Source organism: Vespula vulgaris, chromosome 14 (genome assembly GCF_905475345.1).
Source record: "Vespula vulgaris chromosome 14, iyVesVulg1.1, whole genome shotgun sequence".
NCBI classification, from domain to species: domain Eukaryota; kingdom Metazoa; phylum Arthropoda; class Insecta; order Hymenoptera; family Vespidae; genus Vespula; species Vespula vulgaris.
The window spans coordinates 3,151,163-3,158,490 of NC_066599.1; positions in this window are offsets into that span (position 1 = coordinate 3,151,163).

Below are 7,328 nucleotides of genomic sequence, written 5' to 3' on the forward strand. Positions count from 1 at the left end.
TATATATATAATAAAAATACTCCCTCTTTCTCTCTCTCTCATATATATATTTACTAAATCTTTCACCTCATATTTATTTGTTGATAATTTTGGAATAAATATGTATACTCTTGACATATTTTAATATGCACTCCTGAGTGCTGGCTGCCATTTATGTCGCTTTATTCATCTAGCAAGATTTATATATATTTCTTATCAGAATGATCCAAATTTCCTTTTAATTCATTTGCACCATTTAATTATCATTCATTTATTATATATGGAATAAAATAAAATTTCATTTATTTATTACTAAACAAGTTTAATATATTGAAAAAAAATATTACCAGAGATCGACGTATTTTATATATTTCTTCGTTTAGTATTCTTATTAGCGCATTCATTCATTCATCTTTGATCATTCCGAATGTGAAATATATACCCTTACTATAATATGTTCATTTGCATTCCTGAATGCAATCATGTACTTACTGTGAACCTTTCATATGCACTCCTGAGTGCAGGCAAGCCATTTTATTCGTTTCATTTATATACCAAGACGTATACCTTTTTATTCCAAAAAATATTTATATTTCTTTCAAATATATATAAACGTTTATTAATAATCTTTGTATCATTCATTATATTTTCTTATGAAACTTTCATATATATAATAAAAATACTCCCTCTTTCTCTCTCTTTCATATACATTTTTAAGTCGTTCATTTCATATTCATTTGTTGATAATTTTGGAATAAAAATATATACCCTTGACATATTTTAATATGCACTCCTGAGTGCTGGCTGCCAATATATATATATATATTCATCTGCATTCCTGAATGCAGGCATTTTGATTTGTCATCAAGTCTTGTAGATTTTTAATCAGAATAACCAAAATAAACAGAATAGTCAGAATAATCAGATTAATCAGATTAATCAGAATAATCAGAATAATCAGAATCAGATTGCAAAAAGATAATGAGGGTGAGGATATGGATGATAACGATAATGATTACCACATAAGAGTCATTTTACAACTCGTGGTAAAGCTGTGTTGACATTGAAATATGTATATATCTCGTATATATACATACACATTATGAAATTATGAACATGAAAGAGAAAAAAATATGATTAAAGTACGATTATTCTGAATTAAAAATCAACATGCTTGGGTATCCAAATGCACTCCTGAGTGCAATGCTGCTGCAGGCCACGGACGTCCACACAATATTTAACGAGCGTGACTCTATCTTTGTAACTAATAATCTACTTCACGAAAAGACTCTAAAACTTTAAAATGCAAGGACTTGACTTTAATTTAAAAAGAAAAAATGCAAGGACTCGACTTTGATTTAAGAAGAAAAATGCAAGGACTCGACTTTAATTTAAAAAGAAAGATGCAAGGACTCGACTTTAATTTAAAATGAAAAGAGGGAGGGCTTGACTTTAATTAAGAAAAAAAAATGAAAATAAAAATAGAAAATGCAAAGGGCTTGATTCTACTCTGAAATGAAAAACTAACTCTACTTTTAAAAAATACAATGACTCGACTTTATTTTAAGAAAAAATTGCAATGACTCTATTAATTAATAACTAACTACAAAAGCTTGACTCTAATAAAAAAAAATAAAAAAAAAAAAAAACATTTTCACGAACGCGAGTGCGGAACCGTAGCAAGGAGATGGAATGGTCCATCATCTCCATCCAGGAACAAACTACTACGAGCATAAGTGTCAACGTGGTAAAGGGTAAAAGGGGTTTTGATAAGACCACAAGCCATTAACGAAGGGTTCGACATACCGACCACCTTTGAAAAATGACTTATAGTCGATAGTTGCCCTCTTGAGCCACAAAATGTGGGGGCCTCTTCAGCACATAGCCACTTCTTGCTTCGTGCCCTAACCACTGCATTGGAGCATTCCTTACGTGCGACGCAAGATAAGTTTACGCATCAAAAAACGCCCTACCGTTCGAAGCAACGCACCCACAAAGATTGACATACTGCAGTGGTTGCTACTACAAGAACGAAATCGTCCCTAAGCTAAACCGACCTAATCCCGACCTGATCTCACTTTACGCCACAAGACTCAAACCACTCGTGTAAACGCACGCATCAAACGAGACGCAATGATCGCAAGCTAAGGGATTGGGAAGTGAAAACACATTTTCGCACGCAGGTTTGTTTTGTTCTCTCTCTCTTTTTTTTTTCTTTTTTTTTTCTTAACCTAACGAGCGGTAAGCGCTTGCGACGTAAAGTATCGATTTCTTCTAAATAGTATAACCACTGAAGTATGGCAAAATTCGCGAATGAATCACCCCAAACGGCACTGACGAGTCCCAACACGTATTCTCAACTGCGTTTTCTACTCTGCCTAGGTGCGTCTCGATTTTCTAACGATTTTTATTTATTTATTTATTTATCCGATTAAAAAAATAAAAATAAAAAATAAAAGTAAAATATTCGTATATAAATATTCGAACTAAACCGTAAAGCTATCCTAGCCTGCGGACGATGAATGGACTCAAAGAATCCACCAACCGTACACAATAACACAGGCACATTTAATCGAATGCTCCAGCAGACATAATATTCGTTCTATTCGATGAACCTATTACAAACTAATATTAACTCGTTGCACTTAAAAGATGAATATAATTTCGGTAAAATGTCAAAATCACAAGAATTGTAATATTTCCATTTTACTTATGCAGGTATATTCTATTTCTAAATAAGAAATATATAAATAGTAAATATCTTAAGAATCGCGAAGTGCAAGAGTTAATTTAAAACTAAGTATCGAACAAATTCAAAATCCTTTGCTAAGTTCAAAAGATATGGGATGTATCTGATGTTCTCATTGAGTGCAAAGTTTTTCGAACTGTTTGATACTGATATATCGCTTGATGCAAAGTGTCAGCAAAAAATGTAAGAAAAAAAAATTAAAAAAAAAAAAAATATATAAAAAGATAAAGTTCAGCCATGCTGAAGGATCGTAAAATTTGCTGAAACTTCACAAATCCCCGGAGTAAGGACTTCCCACTCCTGAGTGGGAATCGTATCCTTACCCGGTCCCTACCTGCTTAAACTTAATTGAAACATTCACTCAGAAAAGTATGCTACCTGCCTGCCTATGACCTATATTTAAAAAGTGCAAACATTCACACCAACACATACACTCCACGGTTCTCTCACACTCCACCAGGGTGCAAAAGCCTACACTAGAGAGCATGCCCCGGGGCACCTCCGACACCCTAGTTCAACCGCGTATTTTTTCTAATATATTGGGAGTACGTACCAGTTGCTGAAATCGACTGCCAAGGCTAATGATTATTGCATATATGACTAAAGCAAAAATACTAGTACATACTAGTATACATATAGATACTAGTAATATATACGAGTATTTAAAATTTTCCACAAGAATGTGGTAACTATTACGCAAATCGATATTAATATAATTATATATTAGATATATAATATATTTATTTAAAAGTTATCGCGAAACGATGTACAATGCACTTCCTAAAACGCACATACAAGTGCAAGGTACACCGTGCAATCACCGGCACAATGACAGCCGCTAAAGAGGAAAACTTAAAACTAGATCCACACTGACTGTTTCTCACCCACACGAGTAACACCTGGGTTAAACGCATGGATGAGAACGCAGAAAGCATGGGGGGAAAAGGGGTATTAGTATATTAGTGCTGAAAATCCTGAGCTAAAAAATGATTAATTTATAATATATATATAAAAATATATATAAAAAAATATATGAAAAATATATATATATAAAATCTAAGCGGACTGTGACTCTAGAGTCTCTTTGCACGTCTTATTAGCAAGAGCTCAAGCAAGGATGGATGATGGTAGGCGGTCACCACATATGAGTGTGACCACAACATATGGGTTTTACCACTAAAAGTGGTAAAAAAATAATAAGTGGCAAAAATAGTTTTGCAACCCCACCTATATACACCGCTTAAGGGCCTTTGAGCGACCCGCGGTAGGCAGTCGTTGACATGGAGGGATGAAGTATGCACATAGCTCATATATATGCATACGCATTATGCAGTTATGAAATTTCATTATTAAGAAATATATAATTTTAATAAAAAAACCTCGGACGACTCCTTTCATCAAATGGCTGTTCTAATGAAAGAACGGGATTATAATCCACCATTTAACTGCCAGAATCTATCCGTCGCGGAAGGGGTTTGTCTTCTTGTTCATTTATGGGTAAATCGATATTTTGAAATATCGAAGTAAATCGCGATTAAATGGACTATGTGCGAAGCAATGCATGTAACGTAAACCACGTTATATGCTTTATACGAAATCGGGTAAATGAATGCCCGATTTCATTACTAATATCGCGAGCAAAAACGAAGAGAGAAAAAAGTGCTAATAAACAGCACTGTAAATTAAACGACTTTGAAACAAGAAGACCCTGGCCTGAGCTATATATATGCACATAATAATAATAATAATAATAAAATATTCACAAGAAAATATCTAACTAAACATAGGGACCACTCGTGAATAAAATCAAAGATTTTAATCACGGACACTTTTGCTCGTTTCGGACATGGGACGTCTGCGAATACAACCAGTAACCCGTGCCGATAAGGACCTTTCATCCTCGGCATGATGGGCACCAGAGGAACTTTAAGTTTTTTCACTTACTACTTAAGAAGTTCTGCGATGGCTCCAAAACACTCGTCCCCCTCGTAGGAGGTCGAATGATGTCGTGAAGTTGGTTGAAATTATTGTTGAATCGATGAATCGTTGAATCGTTGAATCGATGAATCTGTAATACAAAAAAGTACAACAAAAGATTAATTATATGTTGCATATCGAACTAATATATTTATGAATGAATGAAAATGATTAAAAAGAAATGTATGATTTCAATGACGAACAAGAGAAGTTACGATTGCAAGAAAGAAATATACTTACATGTAATTGTATCCAGACGAAGCTTTACATTCGTCGGTAAAGATGAAGAGGATGAATTTTTAAATTCACACTTTCGACCATTACAATATTTATCGCAACGCAATCCTCTTCCACCGAATCGGCCGAAAGTGTGTTAATTATTCTAACAACGCGGCGAACATATGATTTTAACAAGAATATAACATAAATTCTTGTTTTTGATTTTGCTAACGCGACCGAGAAATTCTAAACGGCGAACAACACTGACTCTAATTCGCGATTTTATTTTATATTATTTTTAAAGCAACCTATTCGGTTGCAAAATAAACAAACTGTTTCGCACAAGCACTGACTCTAAGATCGCATTGCGCGCGATCTACAACTGAAGACCTGTTGAATAAAAATTGTTAAAACAAGCTGTGGCGTTTACTTCTACAATTTATATAGTAATGAATATTATATATTATATATTATATATTATATATTAAATATTAAATATCATATATCATATTATCCAAATTACATGATTTTAAATTATGAACTTATATTACATCTTTTGTATGCTATAATAATTAAAAAAAATATATATTATTCAAAAGATGTAACTGCAAAACTTGTAAACTATATCAAAATAAATGGATATGTAAAAGCAAATGATCAAAATCGCGTTGTATCTATCGTTTAAAAATAGATATAATCGCGATAGGGATACGTTCACAGAAGTATACTAATTGCGTGGATACCTATAAATCAAAATAGATATAGTATTAGAATAAAACAAGACAAGGAGCAGTAAAATTGAAATTATAATATTTATAATATTAATTGAACGATTAAACGTATCTTGAAATTTTATTCTACTTTAATTTAACTTTTATTATACTTTAATTAAATTTTTATTATTCTCGGTGTTTGTTAATATTCTTTAAATTCAATGTAAACTTTTCGTTTTACAAATTTTTAATAAATTAATATTTAATCGTTTCAACAAATTTTTAATAAATTAATATTTAATCAAAATTATTTCCTAATACACCGAACGTCAGCCTTTGGCCCGGTAGTGCGTACGTTGTATAATATAAAATATACAAACGTTCGCAATACCGATTTCCGGATCCCACCACAAGGAGGTAGCTGCGTATGGAGATCCATATAAAAATTGTTTAAAAAACATATAAAATCTTATATAATAAAAGTTCTGGATATAACAGAGCATAGAAACTTATAATAAAACTACTATGGAAGACACGAAATCGCATAACACAATAGATAGTTCGTTAGAATTAATATCGAATTTGTTATATTAATTGAAATGAAATAAAAATATCTTAAAGATAAACTTATTTGTGTACACTTACATATGAAGAGCAGGAGGAAGTATATGATAACTGCTATCAAATGTGTAGACGTCCAAACGAAATGATGAATATTATATTGGCCAATATGACGAATAATAACCTGAAAATATTCAAACTATAATTAATATAAAATAAGATTGCGTATCTATATGTATAAATATGTTATATGTATCTATATTTATATATGGATATATGTGATTTGCATTAAAAATTTTCCTAAAGTCTATAGATTGTACGATTGTACGATAGGACGAAGAGTAATAGAAACTACAGGATAATTGCTATTAATTATTTTCAAGATTAATTAAATACGACGAATAAGAACTAGACAAAATTGAAAAAGATTATTAATAGAGAAAAAGATTAAGTAAATTTATATATATGAATCTGTCCACACATGTGTAAATGTAAGTCGGGTATTCCACATATAATGAAGTATATTAAAGTCCAATATGATATAAAATAAGATTAATAAATCGTAAATGATTAAATCGAGCTTATAAAATATTATATATAATATAAATGAGAAATTATACGAACCAAAATTAACAAAGCAGGAACAAGTCTGAACACGTCTGGACGGCTGCTGATACAAACAAGAACTGCGAAGAGATGAACTAGGAAGATCGTCCTCTTGATCGTCCTTAGATTGTTTACACGTGTTATTGCCGATACTGTCTAAATACTACGTACAGAGCAGCGTATACAAAAACATGTATATAAATATACATATAGTAGTATATTATCACGTACGATTGTTTTTCTTTCGTTGCTTGCCGGAGACTCATTACCAAGAATTATTTGATAATTGGTGGGGGTATTTTGAAGCTATTATTTCTATGCTATCTTTCGCTCTTTGTTTAAGAGTTCATTAAAAATATTGAAAAAGAAAACTATAAAATCTATAATACATTTCATGGTCTTATCCTTTCATGTTTACTTTGTATTTTTACTATTTTTGTATTATTACTATTTTTACTTTACTATATCTACATGTATAAAAAATTATATATTCTTTATAAAAAAACAAATCACGAAAGAGAATG